This window comes from Miniopterus natalensis, chromosome 2 (genome assembly GCF_054644295.1).
Source record: "Miniopterus natalensis isolate mMinNat1 chromosome 2, mMinNat1.hap1, whole genome shotgun sequence".
Lineage (NCBI taxonomy): Eukaryota > Metazoa > Chordata > Mammalia > Chiroptera > Miniopteridae > Miniopterus > Miniopterus natalensis.
Window position 1 is genome coordinate 139326083 of NC_142082.1, and position 15534 is coordinate 139341616.

General features: G+C 51.3%; 1 protein-coding gene across 1 annotated transcript in view; it reads right to left on the minus strand.

Annotated features, from left to right (window-relative positions):
* The window catches only part of HOXC4 (homeobox C4), a 38263-nt gene extending 27107 nt beyond the window's left edge, over positions 1–11156 (minus strand). The window contains exon 1 of the mRNA XM_087813899.1: positions 10394–11156. The gene's annotated coding sequence lies outside the window, so the exon portion shown is untranslated. The remainder of the gene's footprint in view (positions 1–10393) is intronic.
* Positions 11157–15534: the final 4378 nt, after the last annotated feature.

Consider the following 15534-nt stretch of genomic DNA (forward strand, 5'->3'; position numbering starts at 1 on the left):
GATCCCCAGAAATCCTATAGGAAATCCTGGTTTTATTCTCCATGAAGTGAGTCCTCACCACCAAACCAGTATATTTTTCCCCAATAACATTTTTAAAATCAAGAGTAGGAAGAAATTCATAAACGTGGTGCTCAGAGGAAGGAGGGTGTGGCTGAGAGCCTTGGATGTAGGGGGCATGTGGGGAGCAAGTAGGTCTCAAGGGGTAAGGGTGAGACTTGAAGGTAGAGTGGCAGAGCTGAGGTGGGCAAAGGGGCCAGGCAACTGCTTTCCCCTTCCTCCTAGCTCCCTTCTGCCTCTTCTTCTGGACCCCCTTTTGGGGGAAACTCTGGCAGCATTTTTGCCTAAAAGGGAGATTGTATAAAAATACAATAGAAAAGGGAGAAAAAGAAGTAAAAGGTGGGAGAGAAAGAGAAAGGAAGGAAGAAGAAAGAACTCAGAGTCTTTCTAGACACATCAACTCCTGTTTATATTGGTGAGAATTTATGATTTGGAGCCAGCGAGGGCCAGTGGGGTAATTCACATAAGGTCCAGCCAGAAAGAGAAGGCTGGTGGAGCTCTGATGGACACTTAGCATCTTGCAAGCTCAAGCCCCTGCACATGTCAGAAGCCCCCTGCCCCCTCTGGACTCTCTGCCCTGCTAAGGGAGGGACCCCTGGACCTGAGCTCTGGAGCTTGGAGATTCCAGCAAAGTGCTCCCAGGGAGCTCTCACCCAAGGGCCAGCCACACCTGGTGGGGCCCAGCCTCTCAGCAGCCCCCACCCCCTTCTATTTCCACCTTGAGGCTGAGAAAAAGGAAGAGGTTAGGAAAAGGCAGCTGAGTCCGAGGTTTCTGAGGGAGCCGCAGTGGATGAACTGAAGCAGCGGAAGGTGTGCAGATGGGGTTTTACTCCTGATTAAACCAAACTTAATTTGCTATCGTGACATAGGCTAAAAATGCTTTGAGTTGACAAAGAAGGGGTGGTAGGGCAAGTGAAGGGAGCAGTGGAAGCTCATATTTTCCCTTCATCATTTTTTTGGGGGGGGAGGACTGGCTATAACAAGGACCCGGATGTCGCCGGATTTTATGATCTTTTCCTTCTGTGTAACAAAGCGGAGTAATCAATGGGTAGCAATAAAGCCATAAACGGGACTATGCTGGGAAAAAACTCGTTTATTCATCTTCTGTAACGTTAAGGTTTCCCTGGAGTGTCGCTAGGGGGGAAAAATAAAGTTTCAAACCCAAAAGCAGACAGTGTGCAGGAGCTGGAGGCGACAACATGTTAGTTAATACATGTTAGCTCCTTACTGGGTTGAAGAGTCTTCCTGCCAGACAATCTGTATTGGCTTTTAAAAATACAGGTTCAGTCCTTCAGAGAAGAAAATTCGTTGGTATTTAGAAGGGTAGGGGAAAGACCCCTGTAATTACAAAGGTTCCTCCTCTTGGACCATACCTTCCTCTCCCCAAGGAGAGGAAGGTAAAAGGGTAGAGGAGGGTTCTTAAATTAAGAACGAAATTTTGAGATGAATTGTCTCATTTTGGGGTGACATGGCTGGTATACAAACACAGACACTAGTGTGAATTGCTTTCCGCTCTAGAATCCAGTTGTCCTCCAATTCATGGCATGCCTGGACAGAGGTTTCCAACAGCTGGCTGGGGCTCCAGGCCCCCTGGAGGGCAAAAGGGGGAGAGAGAGGGAGGGATGGAGGGAGGGAGGGGGGAGAGAGGGAGAGAGAGAGAGAGAAAGAGAGAGAGAGAGAGAGAGAACTAGGGGCGGGGAGACCCAGGGGGCTGAGCTAAGGAACAAGTCAGTGCACCCCTGGACACAAGTAGCCGCTCTCAGAGTTCCCAGCCCCATTTCTGCCCTAAGGGTAGAAGTGTAACATGTAGAACAGGCCAAAAAAAGAGTAAATTCCACACACACACACCCCATTTCAGAAAGAGATTGCTAGAGGGATAAATCATGTCAGTGATATTTCCTTCAAGATATTAAATTGTTGCAATGTACAACAAATTGAATGATGGGAGATAGGATGTCTTAATGAAGTTTTGCTTTCAATGAGTGTTGATTTTCTATGTATTTTTAAATCTCTTTTATGGGTAGGTGGGGGAAGGAAGGACCTTGGAAAAAAGAAGGGGCTTCTGGGGAAACACGTGCTGCAGCTCCCCAGCAAGGATGCCTGAGTTTCTTTGAGCCCCTCCTAAAACAAGTCTAGAGGGGAAAGGGGCCTCAAAGTTGGGGAGAGCCTCCTTTGGGGCCTAAAGGTGGTGGGCACAGGGGTGGGCGACCTGAGGAGCAGAATGTAAGTCTCAGCCCCGGAAAGTTAAGTGTTTTATTACGTCCCTAAACAGAGGGCAGAGACTGAAAGGTCTCGCCGATTTATAATGAACAGAAACCAGCTGCTGGGGGAAAAAGGCAGAAATGTTGGAAGGGGGAGCGAAGGGGAAGCAGAAACACAAATAATTTCCCCCAAAGCTTAAAGACTTTAAGCAAAATTAATTTCCAACACACTCTCCCCCATCACCTTCCGTTTCTGAGGAAAGAAGCTTCCTTCTTTCAGTTAGATCTTTAATTATGCAGCTGAAATTTGCTGGAAGGATTCGCTCCAAGGGGGAGAGCAGGTCAGATGAGCCCGATCTTCTCTCCATTGGATTAAATTTTCCTTTTCTCATTTTATGTTAATTTCTTTCTCTCTTTTTTTGGCAAAAGAACAACTGTCTATGGGGAGAAAGCTGGGATTTGGGTTTTTCTAAATATATTTATATTTTCCTGTTAAATTTGTCTGAAAACAATTATGGAAACTCATCAACAGAAGCAAGAACAGATGTTTTATTAAAACTGCAGTTGAGCTCTGTAAATATGCACAAGTCCTGGGAAGGGGGGAGAACTTGTTCTTTGTTTCCATAAAACAAGCCTAGAGAATCAGAGAACACCCCCCATCAGGCCCGCAGGTCTCGGAGTTGCTCTGCCCTTTCGGCCTCGGAAATCAGGCATTCCGAGGGGGTTTGGCAGCGAAAGCAGATTTTTGCTTTGGGAGCTGTAATTAGTGGATTCAAAAACAGAATTCAAAAAACAGAACAGGAATAAAGGGGGAAAGTTGCCTTTTGCTGCTCCAGTCCCCCCCCCCATCCAAAACACATGCTTTTCTCAAGCACTAATTAGAGGAGAGAAACTTACTGCAGGCATGCCAGGGGCCTGAGTGGGGGGCAGTCACTCGCCTGGAGTCCCCAAGGCTAAGGGTCCAATCGGAGGCTGGGCACTTGAGGGTTTCCCAGGGCGAATCAAGTGCTCCTACTCTGGCCTTACCCGCTCCAGGCCAGGGCCTGGGAGCCTGTGTACCTCTGAACAGGGAAGAGGGTGAGTGGATCGGGGCTCTGGCCCAGAAGGGGTTCGTAGGCAGGCCTCACCTTGCATGCCTTTGCTTTCCATTCTGCTCGGGAAAATATATTAATTTCTTAGGGAAGGGTATCTGAAGTGAGAGGGATGAGATCTGGAATTTTTATTTGGGAGCAATCTTTTCTAGAGTTTGTGTTCTGCTAGTCTTTTCTCTCTGTCCCTAGATCCCCCAACTCTGCGCTCCGATGTCTGTGACCCACCCGGCCTCGCACACAGACACACACACTCCATTCCCGGCTGCCCGCACCACCAGCTACAGCTCGGCGCCTCCGGAGGCTGCTCAGGGACCCGGACACTCGAGCCGCAGGACTCAGCGCTCGGCCTCCGCCGCGGCGGCGGGCGTTTGGCTGCCTGGAAGCCACTGCAGCTGCCTGACCCACCCCGCCAATTCTTAATTTCCAGAGCTGGAGAGGAGCTGTTGCCCCACAGGCCCCTTTTGTGCCACTGGGCAAGTGCTGAAATCCCTCTTGCAGAGAAAGCTGAGTTTCAATAGTTGTTCAGCTCACTTCACAATTGCACTGTTTGATTAAGGCTTTGCTGTTCTAAAGCGACTGTTCGGTTGGCCCGGACTAGCTTATGATTAGATTTTTTATTTAAAAATTTTTAAAAATCCTACTCCAAATGCCTAGTTTTTGTGCATGAGCTCCTTTGATCCCCACAGAATCCAGAGTAAAAGGATTGCAAAGAGTCTCTCAGTCCACCAGAGAACCTGTACGCAGGAGCTGAGTCTGCTTGGGGACATCAAAGAATAGCTCACTCTAGGAGCCCCCAGTTTCTCATAGAAACGTGGGAGAGGTTGTCTGAGCACATACCTCCCCATATACACATTGCATTCCCCAAAATGATCCTTCTTTCAAAGTTCAGGCACGGAGGCACTTGGAGAAAAGTGAAATTTGACACACCCAACCGGGAAATGGATTCCATTTGGGGGTGCTAGTATTATGGGGACAGGGCCCAAGCTGGCCAGATGAATAAAACTGGGGGTCCACAGGGAGGGGGGAAGAAGGAAGAGGCCAGATGGGGCATGTCAAGTGCCTGAGAACTGCCTCAAACACCTCGGAGGCCTGGGCTGGTGACTCCTCTTTTGAGCTAAGAGGTTTAGAGGCTGCCCAAGCTGCTTTTGTTTTATTTGCCATTAAACAGAGAAGAAACATACATGGAGGGGCTCTGCTAACTCACATCATATTTTCTCTCCTCCGGCTCTCTTTCCAGATTTCTGCCTGACCTTTCATTACTACCACTCCACTTAATGCTGCTACCATCAGCAGACATCAACTCCCACATCGGCGTTTGTTTGGCTTCTCAATTCACTTTTCTGGCTAAAGGTTAAAAAATAAAATAGGTCCCAAGAATCTCTGTCCCATCATACGCGGTCTTGAGGCCCTGTTAGTTCCTTCTGGAAGAAATCATTTCTGGCTTTTGGGGCCTGGCCCCCAAGCCTTCCACCTCTATCCCAAGCAGCTGATTATCAGCTGAGGAGGGGGCATACAGAGAGCCTTCAGGAATGGGGATGGAACTCAGATCCCCCATGACATTTCAGGGAGGCAAAGCAAGTGGTTTGGCATGGTCCAGAAGGAAAAATTAAAATCCAGAATATTCAGAATATTTTTGGTCCCCAGAATGAGGCCGTAGGATTCCCAACCTCCTGGCTTCTCTTTTATCCCTCCACACTGAGCAAGCACTGCTGCGACCGATTTTAGAGGTTTATGAGAATTATAAAATTCGAGAACGTGGCATTTATGACGTCACAGTGAGTTGTCATAAGGAAATTGTAAATGTCATAGAAGTTATATACAGCAGGAGTTTTGTGTGTGGGTGCCCTGTCTCCCCTCACTTGTTTTTTCTTTCCCCCCTTCTTCTCCTGGTCTAAGTTCTCCCACTTGAAAATAAAATGTTATTATGTTCTGGAACAATAAGCCAACAATGAAACATAGACCTCATTTCCCTATAAATAATTTTATCCTTTATTGTTTGCAGATCTGAAAGAACCATTTAATCTGTGCTGGTGAAAAGAGGGAGAGAGATGGGGAGGGGGGAATTAATTTCAGAAAGGAGAATATTACTTACTTCAATGATACTCTTTTAGATTTGATAGCCAGGAGCAAAATTAGAGGCAAACAGTGGCCTCTCCGACTCTACACCTGGCGGGATTGGAAATTTATAGGATCTTTAGTGAAGGGGCAATTTAATTTTGTAGGATTTGCTTAAATTCACTGCTATTTTGGGGGGCTGAAGAGAAGGGAGGGTGAGCGACATGCTTTATCTAGCTTTATGAATCTGCCAACATTACTCTGATTTAAAACCCAACAACCTGTGTCTCAGGGAAAACTCCTGCAGAAAGGAGTGGGGGAAAGGGATGAGGGGGGTTCAACTTTCTCAATGACTGTGGCCCCCTTAACCAAGCAGTTGCCAGGGGGAAGGAAAAAAAGCTGGAGGCAAAGGGAGGGCTGCTCAAAGTCTCTCCACCACCAGGACACCGGAGGTTTATGGTGTCCCCATAATTCCCCCAACCCTATAAACAGCTGCCCTATTTTAGAACAATTTCTGCTTCCTCCCTTCAGAAAGAGAGTGAGGGAGGAGGTAAGGACTGGAGCAGGGTGCCGGAAAGAGAGGGAGTCCAGGGTAGCGCTGCACTTTGTTCTCCTGGGTGAGTTTGCTGGTTTGGCGGGTTTCAGACGCAGGGTGGCAGCAGACAAAACAAGTAAACAACTCTTCACAGACACAATAAACAGGGGCAGCTGCACCGCTGTGGCAGAGGCCATGGGCCAGGGGAGGGGCACAATTGGGGGTAACATCACACCAGCACCCAGGGGTGCCTGAGGCCTGAAAGCCCAAGGGCGCTCTTGGTGCCAGCAGAGAGAAGGTGGAAGAAAGCTGCATGCCTCGGTACCCATAGCATGTCTGGACAGGAGAGCCTTAGGAGGAACCTGATCGCCTAGGAGTAGAGGAAAATGCCGACAGCCCCTCTCCTGTCCTTACTTTCTTTTATCCGTTTTTTCAAGGACATTTATATTTCCCCCTTGTTCTGTCTTTTCGTGGCTCCAGAAGGGCGAAAGGCTAGAAAAGGAGGCTGGTAAATTGCCTGCCCTGGATCACACTCAATGCTCCAGGCCCACAGGCTGTCAGACCCTCTGGCACTGCCCCATCAGCCTTCTCCCGGCTTAGGTAGCAGACAGGATTAAAACAAAGTCCCATTAGCAACCATATCTGAGTATTTGGGGAACTTAGAGAACCCCTAATCTGTCCCACAGACAACGACGACTTGGGCAAATCTTGGGCCCCGTAAACCGACAGACTGAGCAAGGCTGGAGGATAGACATTCATAGCACCCTTATCCATTCTGGCACCTTCTCCACAGACCTCTCTTAGTACCCTAGCCCACAACTGCCCCAGACCACTACCCAAAGACCACCGTATCAACTTCACGGTCCCAGCAAGGCTTTAAACATCAGGGCCCAGGCCACTGCTCCAAGGCCCACATAACCCACAGAAGAATTTCCCACAGAACTCACTTTCAACACAGCTGGGTTCCCCTGGTAAAAGTCTCTGAGTTGGGGAAGTTTGGGGGGAGGTGTGGAGAGAAAGCAGAAGAGATCAGTATTTCCCCAGCCCAGCTGCTGGGACAGAAAAGGTATTAAGGTCTGAGAAAGCCTTTGTAGTACCCGTTGTTTACTGAAACCCGCATATTCCGATTCCACCACGCCACATTTCAGTAGAGCATGCACAGAGAGCCTTCTTGGTGCACCCAGTGCCTCCGTGAGCCCATGCCCATCTAGTAAGGGCTAACAAAATTTTGCATGCACACAAAAAGGTGTTTGAGGGAATATAGGCATGGTAATATACAATTAACCAATGAGGAGATGTGAGTCTGTATATATTCATGCAAAAGTCTAAGCCTGTACATTTGAGCCTGTATATAATGTGTATAAAGCTACCAAGCCTGGTTTTAAAACACAAGAGCCAACCCAACAAGGCCACCTTCTCCAAACAAGGTCGCATTCTTCATGAGGATCACAACTGTCAAACCAGGGAGAAAAGGGTTTGCTCTGCCCATTTCTTTCTAGCTAGGAACTGGTGCATGAAATACAGCCCATGCCAGGGCTTACAAAGCCTGTAAGGGGCAGGCCCGAGGTACCTAAAGAGTGGGCTCAGAGCTGAACACTGGGGGCTTGGGTTCCAGGAAGCATTGCCATACACTGACCCACAGGTTCAGTGCCTCTGCTCATCCCCTAGCCCTTGGTGTGTAGAGTCCTTGAGCCAGACTCTATTCTCAGCAGCCCTGACTATTATTAGAGAATCACTGCAGTGCTCTCCTGCACTAAGGACCATGTCTACAGGGGATTTGGCAGCAAGGTGGCTGAGAGTTGCCACTGGTAGCCCCTCTTGTGCTTCTGTTTGAGTGCCAGGGAAGGAAAGAAGGAAGGGAATAAAAATCGAAAGTAAGAAGGGAAGGAGGCGGCTGGCGTTTGAGGCTGGGTTTATCCCCTGGCCACACCAGAAAACTGGAAAACCAGGACCAGTCACTGCTGCTATACTTTCTCTGCATCCTTCTGTCTCATGAGAGTCTAGGGGTGAAGGGCTTGGGTGCCTACAGGACCCTAGCCAGGAAGAGACAGAAAATCAATTGATAAAAATATTATACAAGGACATCTCTGGATGGTTCTGTTAACTGGTCAACCACGAACCCTAACACCCTGAAATCTTGCCAACAGCACTTTCGGTTAGATCCCCCTGTAGTCCTAGAGAAATACCTCCGCCTTGCCCAGGCCCACCCCTACGAAGGGAGGGGGACCTTTAATACCCCAGGTGAATCCCCACGGGCCAAGTGGCCTTCTTCAGAAACTGTTTACCCGGGGCAAACAAAGGAGACTTGTCCCCCCCCCCCCCCCAAGTATGGCCATCTGCAGGGGCGGGGGCAGACAAAATACAGGCGAAAGAGAAATAGAGGCCTCACCGGTCAGCGGTTCCCACATTACGCCAGGAGAAAGGCTCCCATTTTCGGGCCTCCGGGGCCCCTCCACTGGCCCACTGTCCTCCCCTTGCCCTTTTCAGGTCCCACAGACTCAGGATCTCGGTGGCCACGGCCTGGCTCCGGGGCGGCAGCCCCTGGGCCGCGCAGGAGCGGCGGAGAGCGCGCGGCAGCCGGAGCAGGCGGCGGGCTGGGCCCATTTGGGGAGAGCCAAGCGCTTTTCTCGATCGTAAACAAGGAACGCGAAATTAGCCCCTCGGCAGATGCCTCTGCCGACACACAAGTCCTATTGGGGGGGTGGGGGGGAGGGGGAGAGAAAATGCCATTTCTTCCCCCGGGAGAATACCTCAGAGGTCTTTATGTCGTCTGCGAAAGGGAAATTTTGGGGGGGCAGAAGAGGAAGGGAAGGGGATTGTGGGGGGAGGGGAGGGAAGATTCACCGTCAACTCGAGCCCAAGGGGTTTGATTTGAATGCAGTCGAACTATATTTTTAAGAATCTGATAAAAACAGGTTCTCTCTCCCCCCTACTCCCCCACCAGGCGACGGGTCAGGGTTTAAACAGGAAATCGAGGAGCGATCCCCTCCCCCACTCGGGCTTGGCGGAGCAGCCCAGTCGCGCCTCTGGGAGAGGATGGGGGGCGGCTCCTGACTCGGGCTGAAGGTGAGTCTGGCCCCCAGACTCACGGCCCTCTCAAGGAACATGCGCCCCCTCTCCCAGCTCTGGGGTGTGTCTGCCTGGGTGTGTAAGAGTTTGAGTGTGCGTCGCCCTTTATAAACAGAAGCTCGCACATATAGGGCCGCCTCGGACCCAGGCCAGGGCGCAGGGCGGGGTCATATATCAAATTGCAACACATTCAGGGCCACGTACATTTGGAAGAAATTAAGCCACTGTGTTATGAAACCATATGTGTCGGGTTAAGGCTATACAACACGCCATTAGCACCAATTATTAGGAAGAGCGCGGGCGCCCCAAACCCTCCGGGCCGCGCAGCTCTGACGTCCCTACCCCACGAGCAGCCACGCCTGGAGTTCTCACTGCCTCCACTCACCCTGGGGGCCCCGCCAGCCGGCGAGGCCTGGGCCTGTCTCCACCCAGGCTGGGGCCTCCCCAATTTCCACCTCCGCCCCAGACAGGGCTGATCCTAGCCCAGAGCAGGCAGGCCGAGGTGGGTTAAGCAGTCCAGTGTGTATCCTGGGTGGGGTGGCCGCTGTTGGGCTGGGGGACGCCACTCGGGGGAGAGAAGGCAGATAGGCCCGGTTCCTCCAAGCACTCGGCGAGTACGGAGTCCCCACCCCCACCCATCCACCCGCAGTGCAGGGCACCTCCCATCTTTCCGTCGGCTCGAATGAGAGCCGGAGCAAGGGGTGGGCAGACGCTCTCCCCTCCGCTGACGCGCACCAGCCACCAGCCTCCCCCCTAATTGCCAATTAACAGGCCCTGTGGCCCGCCAAGCCCGGTTCTCTTCCTGCTCGGCCGCCCGGCCCTGGGCCCGCACTGCGCATGTGCGAGCTCTAGCGGTCGCGCTCTCGGGAGGGAGGGGGCTGCGGAGCAAGGCGGGGGCACTGGAAAGTTTGTTTGGGGGTTGGGGGGCCGACTTTGCTCCGGGGCTAAGGGTTACAGCCTACAGGTCCTCTCTTCCACCCAGAGTTTGAGCTTCTGGGCCCCCTCAGTTCCAGTCCCATTAGCCAAGAGGCCGCAAATCTAAATAACAGGTAAGGACACAGTGAGCACCAGGCAGCCGGTCAGCGCACTAGACCCCGGCCTTGAGCCCCACAGGCGCAGCTCTCTGGCGGCCGCCCCCCCCCCCCCGTCCCCCAACTTCGGCGCACAGTGACATCAGGACAACACCCTTCCCCCACTACCTAATATTCCAGTTTAACCCAATTTCTCCCCCCTCCACATTTCCTACCCATAATTGCCCACGCGCCCACCCTCTCGCAGCCCCCTCTCCTCTCTAACCAAGACCAGCCGCTGCTGTCCTTATCTTGAAACCGCCACCCAGCTACGGACCATTAGTTACATATTTGAACCAATAAGGAAACACTTACCGGGCGCTGCTGTCACTCTCCCTCTCCCTCTCTCTGCCTCTCTCCCACTCTCCCTCTTTCTCGTCTTCCCTCATTCTGTGCCGCTGCCGAGCCTGTCTCAGCTCCACACATACTTATATACTTTACATAAATTTAAAAATAAAATAGTCCCAATAATAAAAAATCCAAATAAAATTGAGGAGAGTTGCAAGAAGGGGGCAGGAGGGAGAGCCTGGGAGAGGGGAGGGGGGAGGCATCTGCAGCTCCCAATCTCAACTCCTGCTCCCGCATTCCTTCTCCCCTTGGGGGGCTAGAGGGTCCGGGAGGGAGAGAGAGGTGCCCTCAACTCCTGCCTCTCCCCCTCCCCCCTCCCCAGGTGCCCCCAGCTTCCGGCAACTCCACCTGGGAGGAAAAAAATTAAATGGGGGGGGGAAATAATTATTAATCAGATTAATAAAAAAAATACTGGTAACGAAGGGAGCGCCCAGCGCAGGTTTCCCTGGCAATGGTTAGGCTCTTACAGGGAGGACTGTTCTGCGGAGCGCTCCGAACGGACAAACCACAATAAAAAGTTCACGTTCATGGATGGAATCCACATGACTTCTTGTGGCCAATCCAACTTGTGAGTCGATCGTAAACTTTTATTACTCAGCTGTAAATTTTCTGCAAACAACCGGGAATGCGATGCATTTGTGTAGCGTGTGCAAATGGGCGCCGCGGTCGCCATGTTTACCCAATTCTCTCCGAGAGGGAGCATCCCCCGACTCCCAGCGCACCCCCACCCACCGCCCACTCCCCAAGGGCCCGGCTGCTGCGGGCTAGCGTGGAAAGGGCAAAGGGGGATGCGAGAAGAGCGAAGGGCGGATTCTGGCTCTGAGTCGGCTGCCTCCCTTTGCCATGCCGAATTTTAAATATTTTCCTTTATAAATGGGTTATTAAGGTTGGATCTGGGGGAGTCGAAGCTTTGCAAAGGTTTGTGGCATTGGGGCAGTGAGGGCTGGCAGGGTGAAGGGACTGAGAAGGGATGCGCTCCTTACCCCTGCCCTTTTTTTCTGGTAAGTGAACAACATCCTCCCCAATGGGGTGTCTGGGCAGACCCCCACTGCACCCCAGACAGGAACGGGAGGGGCAGGCCGCTGGAAGCCTCATCAGCAAGCCAGACCTGACCGTGGTCTGCAGAGCAGAGAGGGCGCAGAGTGGCCCTGGGCAGTCCAGCAGAGACAGCAGGAGGGGCGAGAACTGGGGGCAGCCTCCAGAACACCCAAAGCACCCCTCATCCCCAGGTTCCTTTTTCAGAGAAAATTACATTTCCCCCTCAAGACCACCCCTATTGTCCAGTCTCCTCAATTCCAAGGTTGAGATGGCAGCTTACTCCCAATCTTCTTAGAATTAAAAATAAAATTAAGGCCCAAGATTTTGGTTCCCACTTCTTTTTCCTTTAGGGGAAAGGCAGTTTGAGCCTCTTCTGTCTTGTCGGGTGGCCCACACCCGCCTGCCTTTTTTAGAAAAATTCCAGTGTCCAGACAGCTGAGACACACCTTGGAGGCATTGAAAAAAAGAACCTTATCCCTCCCTAAATTCCACCTTCTACACTAAATTCTGAGCACCCAAGTCACCCCCACCCTTCTCCAGACCCCAAATTTTGGCAATGTGTCCAGTGTGGGGGAGCCCAGAATAAAGTCCCCATAGAGACTATTTGCCAACCAGTCGTAGACCAGTCGCTCTTCCCACCAGCTGGAGATTTGAAGGCCCAAAGCTCTCCCCTCGGTCCCACACGAAGCTGGCACACACGTCCAGGCCTGGGTGCTCTACCCTAACCAACAGGGGTCCCTCATCTCCTCCCCAAACTTCCTCCACATAAGTGAAGCAGTTCCCTCAACCGGATGCAGGGACCTCGTTTCTTTTACAAACCCACCCATAAATTTTATAACAGGTAGTTAAAAATTACGACGAGGAAGCGCTGGCCCAGCTTTTCACAATGGGCCGCGGGGAGAATGGGACAGCACTGCGGGCAGCTCGCCGGAAATTTTACTTCTTGTCTGTGGCACAACCTGTCCGGAGTTCGCTCTAATTGGGGCAGGGTAACTTTCTCCAGCCCGCTCCCAGTCGCTGGGGCATCTCATTTGGAGAAGATGAGGCTGGGGAGGCCAATCCACACTCCCATCCTAGGGTCCTCCAAGGAGCCTTTTAGGACGCGCACTACCTCCTTCATCTCCCCCCACCACCACCACCACTTTCCCCGTAGGCCCGCACCTCCCCAGGCTTCAGCAATGAAGTGAGAGAGAGAGACGAAATGCCGAGAATTTTTTAAAATCCAGAGAAACGAATTTGCCCCCCAACTTAATAGCTGCATTATCCCGTCTCTATGGTTGAGATTAGAATAATAAATTCAAGGCGAAATGAGAGAGATGCTTCAACTCAGCATTTTGAAAGATACTATTTTTCACAAATCACAAATAGCTTTCGGAAGCCACTTTGATTGGCTAATAAAAAAGTAAAGAATGGGAGAGAGTTCTATCTGCTGCAGCCGAATGGTCCCCATTCCCGTAATGGGACGGCGGGAGCATTTGGGAGACGCGTTTCTAAAAAGAGCGCATCCCGCTCGCAATTAAGTTCGCCCATAAAACGGGTTTTTACCTCCTTTTCTCTCCAAACGAGAAAACGGAGGCGGTGGGCAGAAGGGGTGGGGGAGTGGGTGCTGTAAGAGGGGGCGGCTGGAGCTCTCTAGGTCTGGCTCACGTCTCGAGCGATACCCGGCGCCAGATGTACCCCGCCCTCCGACGCCGCGCTTGGGGCCACGGGCATCGCTGAGCAGGGCCAGGGGTATTTGCTGGGTAAAATTCAGCCAGGTCCTTCGGAGCCATTTAGCGTAGGGTGTAACCCACTCGGCTACTGGGCCAGCGATTTTTATTAATAGCATCCATAATTCCACATTTCAAAATGAAACGGCCCTCCGCCAGCCCTCGGGGTCTGGAGAGGATGTGCCGCGCGTGGGAAGGCCTGAGGTGGGAGCTAAATGCTGTCTTTTAAGACCTTCCCGGCGGGTAGCCGGTGTCTCCCGGAGCAAACAGGGTTACCTGGCTGTCTCCGCGGCCCTCCGTAGGGACCCCCGGTTCCAAAAGATTTTCCCCAGAGCTGCTCAGAGCTGTTCCCGGCTGCCCACAGCCTGTGCTTCCAACCGGCACCCTCTCTCCGGCTGCAGTACTCCCCTATCCGCGGTGCCCTACTCAATCCTGTTTTCAGGACCACTTTGCGTGGGAGCCAGGACCCAGACGCGGGTGAAATTACACAAAACAAGATTCAGCCTGGGCCTAAGTCTGGGAAAATCATGGGGGGGGGGGGTGTCTGGACTAAAAAATATTTCAGTCTTTGGGGATCTGGTTTTTAAGACCAGAAGATCTCATCCCCTCCCATTTCCCCCTCTCCTGACTGAGCCAGATGACTTGTATCTCTGGAATTTGGTATTATTTGACCAGAATCTTACTGGCATAAACAGATTTCTCTGTCTAGGACCCTCCAGGGAGGAGTGGGAGACCCCTGAGTCCCTTAGCCTTCAACCCTTTATTTTGGGGAATGAGGAGTCCAATGAAGACTCTTCTTACCCTACTGTGGCTGGGGTGGAGGGACTGTCCACTCAGCAGGCCTGTCCCTTCTCCCCAGGCCAATAGCCTTCATTATGAGTGCAGGGCAGGCTGCCCAAATGCCAAGGTGAAGCTGGGACTGGGCTTGAAGCAACTAGAACAGAGGTTGGAGTAGATGCAAATGGGTTAGGTGACAGTGATTGCTCTGTGCTGGCTGAATTTGAATTTCAGAATGTGGACCCACAGTGCTTGGTGTACCAGCTCACTCACCTTCCCCTTCTCCTCTCCTTTCCCCCAGGCTTAAGCTCCCTCATCTTTAGGCATCTTCCAGCCAAGTCCTCCAGGCTGCCTTGAGCCTCATATTTTCCCCATCCTGCTCACTGTTCTAGTGCTGGGTGCTGGGTGCCCAGGGTTGGCCATGAGGGGCATGTGGAGATCAGAAAGAACCCCACTGCCTCATCCTCAGCCCCAGCCCCTGGAAATAAAAGGCCTGGTTTTAGGAAGGGCATGGGGGCAGATTCTTTGTCTGGGTCCAGCCAAAGGGGGAGGAAGGTGGGCAAGTGGGAAGGTGCTTTCTCCCCATTGGGATCCTGGCATCCAGACACCCATTTTGTTTGGAGTCAAGGTTCTCCAAAGAGCACACTGCTCTTCTTCCCCCTCTTCACCTCCTTCCTTCACCTGTCCTCCCAGCCCAGCCCACCCTCTCAACTCCACGAGCCCCCCCCCCCAGTCAGGTCAGTGGAGGAGACCTTTACCAGAATGTTGGGAAAGAAGAATAAGGAAGAGAGAGGGGGCAGAGAACTGGGAGGGGGTTTTGGAGGAAAAAACCAAGTCATTCCAGATTCAAATATTTTTCTCCTTTTTTTTTTTTTTTTAATTATGACTCACGTATACAATACAAAGTACTTGGACCAGGAACAGGGCTGCCGGGACACAAACTCTACATTCATAGCTGGACGTAAAGACAAATGACCAAAAATTATTATTATAGATATATTTTTAACGTTTTTTTTTTCTTTCGAGCACATTGCATAAACAGAGAATTCAAGACAGAGTTAACTATACATTCAGTGCAATTTAGTTCTACTCTACTGGGGTTAGAAGCACAATAAAAGCGCACAGGACCGGCGAGCTAGGCAGTCTCAGTTGTTGGGTTTTCTTAGTGAAATAAGCAGCAACAAACGACAACAAAACCGCATTACGAATACTCTCAAAGCAGGATTTCTTTCTATAGGTAGTGATAGAATACGCTGGAAGTTTTTTTTTTTTTTTTTTCATTTTAAATTTTTTCTCTTTTTTTTCTCCCATATTAGGATTTCTAAAAGTTTCTCTTTTTTTTATTTTTCAAGATTATTGCAGGTTCCCTTTAGGTAGTATGTGAAAGATTTATCAGTATTATTATCAGCATTATTACTCTCATGATTATTGTGATTTCTGAGCGCTAACACAAATGCAGCTCAGAGGAAGCTAGGCCCAACAACAGAAATCAGACGGCGAGGGGGAGGGAGGCATGGGCCCTAGTGACCATGGGATGGCTAGGTAGGACTTTCGGTGACTGCAGGCTCCTATCTACCCTCTGGA